At 43.6% G+C, this 17,287-nt stretch overlaps 1 protein-coding gene across 1 annotated transcript in view; it reads left to right on the top strand.

Moving 5' to 3' along the window:
- The first annotated feature begins 3,150 nt into the window (after nt 1–3,150).
- The window catches only part of LOC119656513 (MICAL-like protein 1), a 322,282-nt gene continuing 308,145 nt past the window's right edge, over nt 3,151–17,287 (top strand). The window contains exon 1 of the mRNA XM_038062849.1: nt 3,151–4,393. The gene's annotated coding sequence lies outside the window, so the exon portion shown is untranslated. The remainder of the gene's footprint in view (nt 4,394–17,287) is intronic.

Genomic DNA, 17,287 nt, shown 5'->3' with positions numbered 1-17,287 from the left:
TCATAGGCGGCTTTAAAGTCGATGAATAGATGGTGCAACTGTTGTCCATATTCCAACAGTTTTTCCATCGCTTGCCGAAGAGAGAAAATCTGATCTGCTGCTGATTTGGCTGGAGTGAAGCCTCTTTGGTATGGGCCAATGACGTTCTGGGCGTATGGGGCTATCCGGCCTAGCAAGATAGCGGAGAATATCTTATAGATGGTACTCAGCAACGTGATACCTCTATAATTGCTTCACTGTGTGATATCTCCCTTTTTATGTATGAAACGGATAATGCCTCTTTGCCAGTCGTCAGGCATTGATTCGCTGTCCCATATCTTGACCACAATTTGATGAACCACTTGGTGTAATTGGTCGCCTCCATATTTAACCAATTCGGCTGTAATTCCATCGGCTTCTGGCGACTTATGATTTTTTAGCCAATGAATTGCACGGACTCTTTGTTCTATACTTGGTGGTGGCAGTATTTGTCCGCGGTCTTCAGTTGATGGGACTTCAAACTCGCCGATGTTCTGGTTGTTCAGTAGTTCATCAAAGTACTCAACCCATCGCTCCAATATGCCCATTCTGTCGGAAATCAGATTCCCCTCTTTGTCTCGGCAGGATGAACATCGAGGTGTATAAGGCTTCATCCTGTTGAATTGTTGGTAAAACTTGCGCGCCTGGTGTGATTGCTTCCTGTACTTTTCTAGTTCACAGACCTGTTGGTTCTCCCAGGCATCCTTTTTCCATCTGTGAAGTCGCTTCTCCGCTCGCCGGGGTTCGTGATAATCCTATGAGAATTCAATATCACCCGGTACGCGGCATTCTTCCGTTCCGTTGCTAGCTTACATTCATCGTCAGACCAGCCTTTCCGACTCTTTTTGCGGCTCGGTCCAAGATCATTTGTTGATGCTTTATCTACAGGATCTCTGTTGGCAGCGGTTATTGCGGCATCCATTTATCTCTTATAGGTGTTGCGGAGGGCTGTGTTGTGGATGGCTTCAGTGTTAACTCTCACCTGATATGTCAGAGAGGATTATGGGTGGTATTGTTATTCGAGCTTGGAGCGCCAAGCCAACGAGATAGTGATCCGAGTCTATATTGGCCCCCCTATATGTTCAGACATTCAACAATGCTGAGAGGTGGAGGCGTTCGATCAATACGTGGTCAATTTGGTCGAAAGTGGTCCCGTCTGGAGAGGCCCACGTATGTTTGTGGATCACTTTCCGCGCAAACCAGGTACTTCCAACTACCATTTCGTGTGATACTGCTAATTGAATAATCCGCAGTCTGTTATCATTTGTATTTTGATGTAAGCTATGGGTGCGGACGTATCGTCTGAATACGGGCTCTGTCCTTACTTGGCTGTTAAAATCCCCAAATATGATTTTGATATCATATCTGGAACAGGCTTCGAGGGTTCGTTCTATTGACTCGTAGAAGATATCCTTCTCCGACTTTGCAGTCTCCTCTGTAGGGGCGTGAACGTTAATGAGGCTTATATTTCTAAATTTGCCTCGCAAGAACAGAGTGCACAGCCTTTTGTTTATGTTTTCAAAGCCGATAACAGCAGGTTTGATTTTTGGCTGACTAAGAAACCCACTCCGAGCAAATGGTTTACTGGATGGCTGCTATAATATTGTATATGGTGTAGCGACTTTTCTCCAGGAAACCGGTCCTGTCCAACGCATCTCCTGTAACGCTGTTACATCAGCCCTATATTGGAACAGGGTATCGGTTAGTTGCTTGGCATCTCCATCTCTATGCAGGGAGGGCACGTTCCATGAGAAAATGCGCAAATCGTTAATCTGTTCGTCGTTGTTGTCCGGGGCTCCTGTTGTGGCTTCGTAACTTTGGTTTTCCGTGTAGGATTGTCAGCTCTACCCAACTCCCAACCTAGAGGACCAGTTGGTACAATTTGTCCTGTTTTTAGACGCGGGAGACTCGCCTCCATCCTTCTCCGTCTGCTGCATTTCGTTAAGAAGGAGTTCTCAGCGGTCACCAAGTGGAGGTGGAGATAGGGTTTGGTAGTAGAGCTGTTGATGTTGGTTCAGCAGGCGTTTCCCAGGTTTTATGCTCCATTGTGGGTACCAATCCACGTTTCGCCCTGGGACCTATACTACCCTTTGATCACCGGTGGCTTCCCATACCATCTACAAAAAGTGGAACGTCATCTGGTGATATGTGATTATACCTCTTCATATTCATATTCATTATACCAATCAAGCTATTAACATAATTGACAGAGTTTTAAAATGTTAATATGTTTCCGAGGGTATTCAGTCTGCTAAGGAATTCCCATCCGTTTAGAGTTTACCTGGTTTCACCTAAGTGTCTTAATAATGTTAGAATAGCAATGTTCTGCCCCCTATAGTTTGTGCACGCAGTCCCCTGTTCCGCTTATGTTCCATCCATCAAATAGACATATTATTTTCTCATAAGACGTTTTAATACGGTCTTCCTGCCTGAATTAATAACTTCTATTACGATCACAGTGTCACATGCAGGAAGCTTCCCTGGACTTGGCTAAATAGATGATTTTCCTACATTGGGAACATGCGAAAGTTGCATCCAGCTCGCAGCCAATTTTACGATGAATCATATTCGCCATTCGCATGTATCTGCAAGTGAACAATAGATAGTTTCCCACAGCGTCCAAATAAGAGCTACTTACCATGGAACTACTTGTTTGGAATCAAGCCATTAAGAAGTTCTATAAACTGCGAAATTACCAAAATCTGTGTGGTTCCCCACACCCGTGGAAGTCGCCCGTTACACTTTATTGTTCTAATGGGGAGGCTTTGTTTACAGAGTTGACTGCAGCAGTAATAAATCGATGCAGATAGTGAACTCCAGACGTAAGACTCGACGGCGTCGTTGTTGCATGTCGTCATCGTTAGTGACTAGCCAACAAGCGACTGTTAGTTTGCAGACGAGCTGATCCCCACCGATGGGGACGGGGAGTTTGGCTGTTCGATTTTCGAAAATGGATGAATGGTAAAGTGGTTAAGGTATGACGTCATCGCTCTGGCTGCAAAGCTACTATTAGTGATGGTTGGGACGGGGCACTCTCAGTCTCGCCTCCATGCGGTTTCGAATTTCGAACTTGGGATTCTCCGGGCCGCGGTTTTAGCACGCTGCGTTTGTTAGCAACAATATGTGGATAGGGGCCCACTTTACTCCCAGCCGAGAGTTCACATGAGTGGAGTGGTGAGTTGGGTTCCATCGGCGGCCGCACAATAGCCTTCATAACTGTCGTGAATAGTCTTCGAGGAATGTCTGTAGCGTGTTGACTGTGTAGAAACTGTGCGCGACTCAATCGTTCTGCGTGTGTAATGTGTGCCCGTCTCTCTTGATAGTATATGTCCGCTTGCTGCCTGCGTCGTGCGAGGAACACCTGAAAACACCTGGAGGACGCTTTCATGTCTGATGTGTGGCATGTGTAATTAGTGCGTATGTCGAGGACTTCTTACCTGCGAACGAGTTTCTGTTGATTAGCTGTCGCTCGATTGAGTCCATTGAGGAAGGGATCTAGCGCGGTAGACCCTGTTGCAGCCATTGGGAGTCGCCACCACCGCTGCCCAGCCTTACCTGAGTGCCTGTCCGGTGCGTTCTGCATGTGCACGTCAGTCTGATCAGCCGCGAGTGACGCACTTCGTCCATTGCAGTGTCCACGCTTGTCCCCTGAACAGAGTCCGGGCACTTGATCCGCACATCTCGCATGCAATTGCACGCGACTTACTGTCCATTTGCTCTAAGTACCGTTGACTGCAGTTGCATTAATTGAACTGAAATCCAACTCGGTGCGTACTAATTTCCTTGAGTGGTGGCCGCCTGCCTCCCTGTCAGCTGTCCAAAACTGTATGTGAAGCGTCGACTCTGGTCATTTGATTGTTCGCTCGATTTGAGGCAATTTGCGCGCGCAGTTTTCATGGCCGTGAGCCAACGTGCGTGAGTGGACTCTTACAGCAGATTACCCAGCAGCTTCGATAGTATCTTTTGTTATCAGCCGTTCGGAGGTTCAATGCATTGTTGGAGGTGAGCGTGAGATACCTCGTATCAGCCAGCTATTGTTTGGCCAGAGATCCCATCAGAACGGGAACCTTTTGTAACGCTGATATCTAACGACTTGGTTAGTGGAGTTTTTAGACTCGTCTGAAACGGAAGCATTCTAGTGATCGTAACGGTTACGTGGTTCGAAAAGTGAATGTGAATTTGGAAAGTGTTTTTGGGAAATAGATTGCAAGTTTGAGTGTCTCAAATTTAAAAAATTATTGCAAAAGAAATATTTCTTGTTTGGAAGTTAACAAGAATAGAGTGCTAGTGCCTTTCAAAGAAAAATTTTATCTGTTTGTGACTGCTGAGTACTTGGCGCCGAACTTCTAATTTGAGCTTCAAAAAATATAAATCGGTAAGTGACGATATTCAGATTTTCAGCAATGCCTAACACAAAAAATATTCTTCATAAAGGCACTGCGTGAGGTAGCACCCGAAGAGTATGTTTTTGTGAAAAATTGAGTTGACTATAATAAGCGACTCCTATGGTTGAAAATGTGGGAGTTAAGAATCTAGTAGACCCGAATAAAGGTATAAATTGCGAGAAATTTTTTGGATGGTTAAACGGACAGAATTAAATAAATAAGAACAAATTTAATTTCCGGAATTAGAAATAATTTTAATTTATCACAATCTCGGCAGATGCCGGATTTTACCTAATACTAGCACTAAGTGCCAAGCATTTAGGCTCGGACGATCCTACCTACTTAAAAACTAAAGGGGCACTGGTGGTGGTGGCCGGTGGTAGATCAGTGGGAGAATCCGTCGAGTACTCCCCGCAACATCGAGCACGTATGCAGAATGGTGTACTTCTGCATGGTTTGAACCAGACTGTGCGAAAGTCCCAGGACATCAAGGGAAGCCGTCAGGGATTTAGGTACAATACCTGTAGCTGACAATATTATGGGAACTACAACCACCCGCTCGAGACGCCAAATTTCTTTGATTTCACGAGCCAATGGCTCATAGTTCACCTTCTTCTCCACGTATTTCCGTTCAATGTTGCTATTATGGGGGATAGCAACATCAATAATATACGCGGAGCGACCCGTCTTGTCAACTAACAGTACGTCAGGCTTGTTGTGTGCTGTATGGCGATCAGTCAGAACTTGCCGGTCCCAATACATGCTGTAAGCAGAACTATCAAGTACTGCTTGCGGCTCATATCGGTAAACCGGACATGTCCCCGTGATCAGCCCATGCTTATATGCAAGGTTTTGATGGATAACCTTACACACAGCATTATGCCTGGTGATGTATTGCACCGGTGCCATAACAGTACAGCCAGAAATGAGATGGTCCAACGTCTCTAACGCCGAACCACACATTCTGCACTGGTCGTTCTCCACCCGTTCTTTCATGATGAGCTTTTTATAAGCTCGGGTGGCGACCACGCCATCCTGAATGGCACACATGAACCCCTCCGTTTCAGCAAAGAGCTCCCCAGCACACAGCCACCTGTTCGACAGATGCAAATCGACAAATGGCTGCCAAAGACAATTCACGTGTTTACCGTGCATTGCCTTCGACTTCCATTCCTCGATCCGCTCCTGGTCCGACTTCACCCCACTCAGAGGATTGAAAGATCGATCCTTCAAGTTTAGTGGAGTCAGTCCACAGTCTGCCTTACAGACAGCCGCATGCAAGGGGCTCGCCTGCTCTTTATTGTAAAAATAAGCGCGCAGCGAGTCGACTTGGCGATGATGTTGTGCCGCCACGTCAACCACGCCCCTACCTCCGATGTCACGAGGCAGGTTCATCCGCTCCACGGCAGACTTTGGGTGATGCATTCGGAATTTGGACATAGTTGTCCGTATCCGCCGCTGGACGTTTTCCAGGTCGGTCTTCGTCCACGGCAATATTCCGAATGCATAAGCCAGTGAAGGGATAGTATTCTTATTTTATTCTTCCCCGAGAGATGCGATTTCAGCACCAGCTTCACACGTCGCAGGAATTCGGACAGCAGAGCTTCCTTCAGATCACCAACTCGAGCATGGGTTCCTTGCAGAATTCCTAGGTACTTGTAGAAGTCTGTCTCGGTCATAGCTTCGATGTGGAGGTCACCAATGCTATGTCCGGCATGCGGCTCGTGATGACCTTTGCGAATGGCTTGGATTCGACATTTGTCTAATCCAAACTCCATCCGAATATCACGGCTGAACATGTCTATTATTCGCAACAGACTTCTAAGATGGTTGTCAGTACCAGCATACAGCTTGATGTCATCTAGGTACATCAAGTGTGTCAGTTCGCACTTAGCACGTAGGCCATATTTTATTGCAAAACCATGCCCTCTAGCATCATTCAGTAGCCATGAAAGGGGGTTCAGTGCCATACAAAACCAAAGAGGACTCAATGAATCCCCCTGGAAGATGCCCCTCCGAATACGGATGGGCTCTGAGGTATTAGCACCCTCAGATGTACGGACTGACAAGGTGGTATGCCACCCTTCCATGACTGTCGCCAAAAACTTTATTAGTTTCGGATCAATGCGATACAGATGTAGGATGTCGATTAGCCAGGTATGCGGAACGCTATCAAAAGCCTTGGCATAATCGATATAGCAACTGAAGAGGTTTCTTTGGCCTCTAGTTGCTTGTCCTACAACTACCGAGTCGATAATGAGTTGCTCTTTGCAACCCCTTGACCCAACTCGGCAGCCCTTCTGCTCCTCGGACAGAATGTTGTTGGTCTCGAGGTGCGCATTGATCCTTCCACTAATAATGGACGTGATGAATTTGTAGAGGGTTGGTAAGCAAGTGATCGGTCTTGTGTCTGCGGGGTCCTGCACCGTGTCCTTCTTAGGGATAAGGTAGGTAATTCCCGCAGTGAGGAAAGGTGGAAATTCCTCCGGCCGACTCATGACCTCATTTATACTGCGTGCCAACCCACTGTGTACGCTGGTAAATTTCTTATACCAGAAATTCTGCACCCGATCCAGACCTGGGCCCCTCCAGTTCTTCGAGATGTTTATGGCTCGTCGAACTTCCTCTTCGGTAACATCCGCGAAATTCATGCCAGGTGTATTGGCATGGCGGGTGCCTTCGGCGGTGATCCACTCAGCATGCTCAGCATGCTGGGCAGGTAACCCCCAAAGTCCACCCCAATAGTCTTTCGCTTCCGTCACCGAGAACTGTATTGTCTGGGCGCTCTGTTGGGATTCGTTGAGAGATCTGAAAAAGCTCCGCTGGTTCCTCGCGTATGTTGCATTCTGGACACGTCTGGAATAACTTTCGCCATACCGTCGTAACCGACTGCATATGCCAGAAAGTTTCTGTTTTAGTGTGTCCAGAATTTCAACTACGGGTGTCTCACAGGGGATGGCATAGTTCCGGTAAACCCTCTGCACTTTATTTCTCACCCGTCGGCTGGCATTGCCAGTGCTGATCTGAATCAGTCTAGCAATGTCCTGCCTTAGTGAGTCCCGCCGACGTTCCAGACGAATTTTCCATGGTGGATCTCTTTTGTCACTCAAACCAATAACGCGAAAGCGAATCTTCTGACCGTGCAATCTGATAGCCGCAACTGCACCACAATACACAAGTGATTGTAGTTGCAGCAGCGACATATCAGCACACAGTCGAGACGCAATCTCATCATTGATTTGAGATAGAATTCCCGGAGTTGCTGGAGATGCATAGAGCCTGGGAATACCTGGTCTATGCAAAGGATCCATATCCGAGAATTCTATACACGCTCTTTGGAATTCGTCCCGAACTTCAGCGGAAACCTCAGCTGGACGGTGGAGAAGAGTGCTTCGGCGAGTACTGAACCTGTTGCCTGCAGTGCGGCGTGGTGTTGTTGATGCCGCCGCCTCTGCCCCCATCGACTCTCGGTCACCAGTTTCCCCGATGACTTCAAGTCGAACACGTTCCCTGATGGTGGCCGGGATTGTGTCACTGCGAGTGATGAAGCGGTACTGGTCTGCGACTCGCTGCACAGTCACGTGCGCGAATTGCGGGAAACGCTCGACGAATCTCTGGTGCAACAAGGGGCGGTAAGATGTTGTACCCGCCCCCGCCGTTATTTCGTAGTAGGAGCGGATGATGAAGAGGTTCATTTCTTCAGTCCATTTCATCCGCTTCCTACGCGAACCTGCTGAAGTGGTCGCCACAGATTGTGCCGAAACAGCTCCAGCAGGCGGAGCTGCGCTCCTGGTCGTCGTGGCGCCTAGACGTCGAACCGCCCCACGACTAGCGGTTTCGACGCCGTGCTGTCCATTACGAGAGCCCGACCCAGTCACCAAGTCAGACGACTCCCGCCGGTTATCCGTACCGGACCTTAAAGTTCTCCTTCTTCTCATTTTTTGGTGGTGCATTTTATCCCTAGCTGCCAGGTGTGTAGATAGCTTCCTTAGTGAGTAATCTGCAAGACTGCAAAGTTCCTGCACTTTCCTCACCTACCCCCTGAGACGCTGCGGTGGCGTACAGCCATTCAGACTGAAGCTATTCATCCCTCCTCCTTTCACAACCGGGCTTGGGACCGGCTTCGGCGGAGTTTTAATTATTATTAAATTTATTATTTTTCGAAAAATGATTGAAGAATGGAGAAATGTTTAAAGTGCGATACCCGGGAATAATATTAATTAGATAAGAATTTTATTAGAAGCGAGTTCAGATATCATGGGTAAACTGCAGTAATAATATTGGAAAAAATGATGTCTAAGTAAACGGAGTATTCTCATTTGCGGATTGAAGGTAATTTGACTTTCTCTTCTACTCGCTGGATCCTCTTTTAGTTGATTTTAAGGCCCCGAGTGATTTAGTAATTGAAAAATTCCACTAGATAAATTGAAATCGCTCAAACTTACGTAATAGGTTCAAAGTTCTGAAAAAATTGAGGATGTCATGTATGGAAAGCAGAGCAGCAAGGGCAGTATAAACTGTAAGTTCCATAGAATATTTTGCTGTTTCGAAAAATAAGAGCCCAAGCACTTTAAGCCTGATATACCTGGAAAAATAGTCACATCTCTGAAAAAACTGGTTAATCTTTCTTCACAACACTACAGTCCGCATAGGATCTTGGCTTTTTAAAATTTACCTATATTAGCTCGGTCAAGTGACCACGTCCTCCGATTCCTAATACTTAATAACAACTCTCCTTTGACGGTGACTGCGTCTTTCTTTGAACACCATTTTGGGTTCTCTCGCGTCGTCTATACGCTGTAGATGAGCATCCCAATGATCGTATCCTAGCGCACGTGGCGTGGCGTACACCATACAAGACGAATTGTACCAGTATGTTGGCCAGGGAAGCAGAATATACCGCAAACGGAATATTACCTTATGAAAGAGCACCCCGATGATTTTATACCTTGGAATGAATCTGTGAAGAGTCATAGATAGAAGGAGCACTTCACTACAATTGTCAATCGTCTAACATCCGAGAATGAGGAGGACAAGGTACACTTACTTCTCAGAACTCATTTCCCGGGGTCCTACCCTACGGTGGCAGGCGACAACATTATGCCTGACACCCCAACAACGGATAAAAGGGGAAGGAAGGAGAGCTGGAAACTCGCAAAAGGGGTATGCTCAGAAGCTAGGCTAAGATGGGCAGTGGGAATTTTTAAACCACTGAAATCTCCCGAAGTAGATGGCATTTTCCCAGCACTTATCCAGAGGCCTAGGAATTATCTTACAGTTTCTTCTGAGGGTGGTAAGGGGGAGCATAGGACTGGGATACAAACCAAGGGCATAGAAACGTGCAAAAGTGGTCTTTATTCCGACAGCGGGTAAAAAGGATCCTTTTCACCCTAAATCTTTTAGACCAATTTGCCTAACATCGTTCGTACTCAAAACGATGGAGAAGGTCATAGACAACTATATTCGAACTAACACTCTAAAGCGTAATCCCCTACATCACTGTCAACACGCTTACCGGGCAGGACGGTCAACTGAAACTGCTCTGTATCAGCTGACAGAGGTACTACGGGATGCCATAGAAACAAAAGAAATTGCACTGTGCGCGTTTTTGGATATCGAAGGAGCATTCCACAACACATCGCATACAGAGATACAGGATGCCCTGAGCCGCAAAGGAGTGGGAAACACCTTGGCATTCTGGATGCGCCAAATGCTAGAAAGCAGGCAAATAGAGGTACCGACTGGTACAAATTCTATTATAATGAACACCACTCAAGGCTGTCCACAGGGTGGGGTACAATCGCCGCTGATGTGGATGAACTCCTGGACGTGTTAACAAATACTGGAATACAAGTCCAGGGTTACGTGGACGACATTGTTTTAATCTGTAGTATGAGGATACCCTATGTGATAAAATTCAAATTGGATTAAGGGTTATTAGTGCTTGGTGTTGGAAGGTGGGACTGCGGATCAATCTAGCCAAAACCACTATAGCACCATTCACTATTAGACGTAAGCTTGATCACCTGTGGACCATCAGGTTATATAAAATGGAGGTGAAACGAGAAACAGAGGTCAAATATTTGGGAATTACGCTAAACCAAAAATTACTCTGAAAGCCACATGCTGGAAGCACCTGGGCTCTGATGACTTGTAGGACCACAGCAGGAAAAAAATGGAGTTACAGCACGAAGATACTATCATACTTTGGATATATACTGCAGTAGTAAGGCCAATGATTAATGGCGGTAATCTAGGCAGAAAGAACCGAACTCAGCTCGCAAGTCAGGGAACAAAGAACAACGAGGCAGCAGACGAACTAGCCAAGAAGGAAGCAGGGACGCCTTTACACGGGCCAGAACTCTTCTGTGGAATCGGAAACGGTTTCATGGCTATGAATTTAAGAAATGAAGAGCAACGGTTGAGTTAACTATACTGGACGGGCCTACAAGGGATGGCGCAGGGTGCTTATTGGGGGATACGAACCCATACGTACAAAGGATTGCTTAAACCTCACCAAAAAGAACCTCTGGATCATAGTGGGAATTCTCACTGGTCATTGTCGGCTGATCTATCACCTAGGGAAGCTAGGGATATCTACCGACACTGCCTGCAAGTTTTGTGAGGAGTATGACGAAACCTCTATACACGTCCTGGGACAGTGTCCGGCACTTATGCAAAGTAGGTCGAGACATCTGGGAGAACACTTAATACCAGATGCAAAGCTGAAAGATCTGGAAGTAGGGAACATACTAAAATTCCTAACGGTTATAGGCCTGCTTGAGATACTATAATCAATAGGTGCACTATAACCAGTAAAAGGGGCAAAATAGTTCTTCGAGGACGCGGTGCAACTTTCCCTTAATAGAATAATAAATAAACATCCAGTAAAGCCCCACCTTTTGGAGAGTGGTATGGTATGACATCGCAATTTCCGGGCTGCTCTTGGAAATTATCCACACTCTCAAGCGAAACTTTCCTACAGTCTCTGTACATTTGCTACTTCTAATTAACCGTGAAAGCTGAGGATCCAAGGCTTTTCTCAATGAGTAGAAGAAGGGGTTGCTCGTAAAGATTTCGAGAACGAGCTCCCGTCTTGAAAGCGACAATTGGAGGATTTTAAGCGTTTTCACGCCATAGAATGCTGTTTGATTGACATAGAATAGAGTGTTTTCGCTCTGGATCCTCTTATACCGACCACATTAATTTATCAACTACACTTTTTCTATCGGTGATATTCTTTATACTGCTTTAGTCAGAGGAAGCAGTTAGAATCACATTGAAGATAAATACCAACAAATCCCAAGGTTACCTGTTATACTAGCCGTCGAACTCTTCCAACTTGCATTAATGTGCAGAATGTCTTGTGGGTTACAAAGTTATACAACAGTATATTTAGGAAGTATTGTTTCTGTCAACCAGGCATCAAAATTGACGTTGCTTAACGAACTAATAGCACTAAATCCATCTTCGTTGTCCATTTAAAATCTGGAAATGCAACTGTCTCAACATCGGTATTAAATATTCTGTCCAATATTCTGTCTTTATAATTCGAGAATAATACATGGGAAATGATCACCACTCTGTCTCACGTCTGTGTCGTTTTATCGGGGAATTCTGGCCTAAGACAATAACTAATGAAGAACTGGGACGGCGTATGGTATATGTGCTCGTGTTGGTGAGAAGGCGGAATTGGCAATGGGTGGGTCCTACATCGAGAAAGGACGACAACTGCTTTGCGAATTATGCCATACAATGAAACTCTGTACTCTAGGGCGGCTGATGAGCGGGTCCACTTAGAACTAGGTATTGCAGAACAGTGCAGGAGGGATACAAACTTCTCTGAAAACCGTGAGCTGAGTTGAAGCATGTTGTCAGGAACCGATAGCTACGGCGCGCAGTTGCCGTTTACGCCCAATTTTCCATATAGGAATTTACGACGACCATATATAAATAGAGATCTTTATCGTAACAACAGCACAGCCTGGGTCAAAGATGAAATATGAGTTTGGTGGAATTCAAAGCGTGTCATCGTAGAAATTGTAGAGTTCCTTTATGGCGGATTCTTTAGGGCAGAAATAGCTGGCATTTACATTTATTGGTGTTATGTCAAACTAAGCACGACAATGCCCAACACTACACTCATAGCGACCATCAGGCAAATTTCCCCCTGATCGAAAATGGGCCATGGGGTTGTGTGGATTCTTGCGAGTGAAAAGCTGGAACTGAGGGTTGTTCTGTAAACGAATTCGGAAGGGATCTCTTGTTGGTGGGACTAAAATCATACGATGATACGATGCTGCGACATCGCGGCGACGAAGTAGGGCGTATTTTTTATATATGGTTGCGATTTATCCCTTGGTGGGGTATAGCGCGTCAACCACACCTACGCGCCATCGTTTGGGGGTACCTGAAATGTATTGTAGCCACTTAGCTACTCGAAGGAATACTGGTTGGTTTTTCGGACCTTAATCACCCTCGATTCTACAATGCATTCTGTTTTTTCCGGATCTTATCTTTTTGCATACTTAAAGTTAGAATGCGTCCTGGTCATCATAATCAACTTTTGATAACGGCTAAAAAACACTTACATGTATCATTGAGAATTAATTTTTCTGACTTAAGTATTATCAACTCAATAATTACTAAACATGCATAACCCTAAACCATTCATGACTAATGCCTGACAAACATAGAACAACAACATAACTGTGAATATGATCGACTAATTCTCATTCACGAACTAGCGTTTGTGACCTACATGTCTAAAGCCACACATGAAGCACATATCTGAAAAAAAAACCTTTAATAAAAATGTTCATTCTGGTATTAACATCCTTGTGCTGACGGAAGGGAATCATTTAACATGTACGAATTCTTTAACTAAGAAAATCGCTGATATGTACATATTTTGTTTGAGGATGGAGGGGTCCTAAGTCCGCGTTCACTTGATGTTGGGCCGGATCACATCGGGAGCAGCTTACTCCCCTTTTTTTGTGGCCCGGATCCTTCGTTTAAGGCTTATCACCCAAATTTAAAAAAATATTAGGCAAAGACGGTTTTACGGTTTCTTATCAGGGCAGAGGCAATCGTCAGACGCTGCCTCACCTCTGCCCTGAGAGCAGCCTGATCGAAGCGGCTAGCAGATTTTAAATGCTCTTTTATATAATTCGCAGAACATGACATGACTGCTTTTTATATTGAGCGTGAATCCGCTCATACTTTGGGCCAAAGCTTTGCCAGAGGTGAAAATATTTTATTTGAGGATAGAGGGGTCTTAAGTCCGAATCACTTGATGTCGGATAGGACCAAATGGGGAGCAACTTACTTCCTCTCTCTTTGGTCCACGGACCCCTCGATTAGCACTTAGCACCTAAACTTCAAAAAATATTAGGCAAAGACGGCTTTTAGGAGAGGCATTGTCTGAAGATTTGACTCTGCCCTGGTAAGAAACCTTAGCTTAATATTTTTTGATAAGTACATTTTTAACTAGATCTTATAATTTAAAAGGGTTCATTTTTGTTGAGGATGCTGGGAATCCTGAGTCCGCACCAACTTAGTGACGGACCGGACCACTTTGCAAGCAACTAACTTCCTCTTTTGTAGTCCACGGACTCCTCTTTTTTGAGTCAAACCCAAGTTTTCAAAAAGAACAAAAAAGCTGACTGACGGTTTCGTCCAGGGCAGAGGCAACTCATCAGACGCTGCCTCACCTCCGCCCTGGGAGCAGCGCAAACGCGGTTGCGATTATATTTAAGTGGAGCGATTTCCATCTGTCGTTACTTTCGGTCACGTTGCTCCCAGGGCGGAGGTGAGGCAGCATCTGATGAGTTGTCTCGGCCCTGGACGTCAGTCAGCTTTTTTGTTCTTTTTTAAGAGGGTTTAATTCCAAAGGGTCTCATAAAATTATGAAATTTTTTGAGTTCAATGTGGTCAGTTAGATTTGCAGAGGTCTATAGAGATTGCGTTATTTGTTGGTTACACCTAATAATAACTTGTAAAAGAATATTATTCCTTTTTTTAGATAGCACTTATCTATTGCCAACTTCTTATTACCAGGTAATGCTACTTTCTTTTTCAAACTGCGAGATTAATTTTTCTAATTTTTGAACGTACTGCCTATCCCTAGTAATAACTATTAAATCGTCTTGGAATTTACTTTTGGTGTTCTCTTTCCTTACAAGTGAATTGTCAGGCTTTTGTCAGGTATGCTTAACATCACCTTCGGGCTTTATATCACTTATTCGATTTTTTTTCTTTGTTAAACATGCTCACTGCAGGTTGACTGACGGTAATTAATTAGCAATTTCATTTGGTTTATTGAATAAAGTTTGCTTAAGTTTATTACGCATGACACCAAACCAAACAGAAAATGTTTGAAAACACCTGCCAATATCTTTCTTAAGCTTCTCGTGCAAAAGCCAGTTTAAAAACATGACTTTATAATTGAATTGACACGCTACCAACGAGAAATATCTTAAAACATGCGAAACCAAGGTTATAACAGTTTGATCAGATTTGATATAATGAATTTATGCAGGTGAACTTTCGACCCGAGTACAAACAACCATTGACTTGTTTCGTTATTGTCTACGAATTAACTTTTTTTTTGTTGCAATTACCTTCACATTTTCGTGGCATTGGATTCCTGGAGCTGATCAGCAAATTTAATTTTAATATCTTCAGAGGAAGCCCTTTTATCTTTCAAGGTTTTGATGGTCTAAAGTAATTCTTTATTTTGCTGCACACGAATAGAAAGAATACAGCAAATAAGTGGTGCTTTACGCTTGTGGTGTGAAGTGGTTTTGGTTTTCTTCACTATAAATGACTAAGTACGACTCTTGAAAAGATATATGTGTACTAATCGAACTCTGTTACTTCTTCATTACTCTACATTTTTCTAGAAAAAAAGCCAAATCCAAGAAGAATCGGAACAGTTTTATTTTAATTTGCACATTTGCACCGAATTTAAAAATAAATACAAATACTAATTTGATTACTTTTAAAAAATTTTGCATTTATTTGACAGCATTTATTACAAAACCCTAAAAATTTAAATAAATAAAAATAAAATAGGAAGACCAAAACTGAAATGAAAAACCTTTTGAAAAAATTAGCTATAGTAAATATTTATGTGATTATCTGATCATGCTCGTGTAATTTCGTATTGTAATTTGAAAATAGATAAAACTTGATTTTCCTTTATAGACATGATCACTACGAACACGTTTTCACCTTTATTTTGATATATTGGACGCATTTGTACAACTCTTGCCATTTTTGGCATCAACGAGCAATAACCCTGACATTGACCCAATCAACTAAGCCGTCACCTTCTGTAGATTGGAAAAGTATCTGTCGGACTTTTGATATGCAGATTAGATAAACCTTATTACAGAGCGATTATATCTTTTTTGTATTAAGATAAGGCTGGTGTAGATACAGATATTAGAGAGAATGAATTCGTTTATTAAGAAATAAATTAATGAGAGTGGTTTGCTTATGAATTGAGATAAAGGCAAACAGTGTCACTTTGTACCCCAAAATTAGATGTTACAATCTGGTTGACAATATTATCTGTCTGTTCTTCTGCTCTACACTTTATTAATCCAGTTTTTGACGAAATATTCAAATATTCTATTACATTATCGCTTTTATGGATGCACTAAATATTTCTTTGTTATCTTACTTCCTGGGAAAGTATCTGGTAACGCAGAAATGTCAATAATTACCTAAAGCACTATTGGATATTACTTTTTGACATCTTCTCATGTCTTTTGTATTGCATTTTCCTTATTGAGGAAATTCACTTGAAGGAAATTTCATAATGATCGGTTCATTACTTTTTGAGTTAAAATTTCTGTAAATGTGAAAAAAAGTCGTTTTGAGAAAAACGCGCTTGGAAAGTTGCCTTTCTGATATGGAGACACTCCCCACTCGTAATTACAAGCAAATTTCAGTTATTACAAACACAACTGCACTCGTACAGGAAACTGACGCCAAGTATTTATAAATACGTAATATATCGAACGCTACAAGATTACGCAATGGCTACTCCTTAGGCGTTCGAGCTTGAGCCTGTACCGGATAATCACTCGGTTTTACACTCATAAAATGTACGAGCAGCGTATTCTGGGATAGCTTTGTTAACGTTCTATGCAATAAAAAACAAGTCGGGAAACCGGAAGCTGGACGCTTCAGGTACGAAAGGTTTTGTGTATTTCTTAGTACGTAGCACGTAATATAGCCATATATTATGTTAGAGTATCCACTTTTGGATGATATTGACATTCATAGTCTTGAATTTGCAAAGAAGCAACAACTTTGACGTATTATAATTTTGTTAGTAATAGTGCGATTTCCACCAAACTTGGTAAGATCATGCTCTACATCATAGCTTAGATTTTGTGGTGCTAGGATGAATTTAAGGGGGGGCTTTCAGCTAATTACAAAAAAATATAGTAATATACTATTATTAACTTTATTTGAATAGACTCCCCCTTAAATTCCACGTAAAAGGATGTAACTCACTGTATGTGTGAGCGTTCACAGTTCCCACCTTTCTACAAAATTTGGTGTCAATCGCTATAACCGTCTCCGAGAAAAATGTGTGTAACGATTGCGTGTTTGTAACATGCATGGTAGAAGGAGTTTTCCCCGACCGGTGGAAGAGGCAAAAACTAGTTTTGCTCCCGAAGCCGAATAAGCACCCAGGACACCCATCATCATACCGACCGATTTGCCTTATCGACACGGTAGGAAAGATGCTCGAGAGGGTCATCTACAACAGACTGCTCCCTATCATTGAATATAAGGATGGACTATCGGTGCGACAATTTGGATTTCGTCAAGCCCACTCAACGATCGACGCCGTAGACGTTGTT

This window comes from Hermetia illucens, chromosome 5 (genome assembly GCF_905115235.1).
Source record: "Hermetia illucens chromosome 5, iHerIll2.2.curated.20191125, whole genome shotgun sequence".
NCBI classification, from domain to species: Eukaryota; Metazoa; Arthropoda; class Insecta; order Diptera; family Stratiomyidae; genus Hermetia; species Hermetia illucens.
This window is presented reverse-complemented; position numbering and strand designations above follow the sequence as displayed.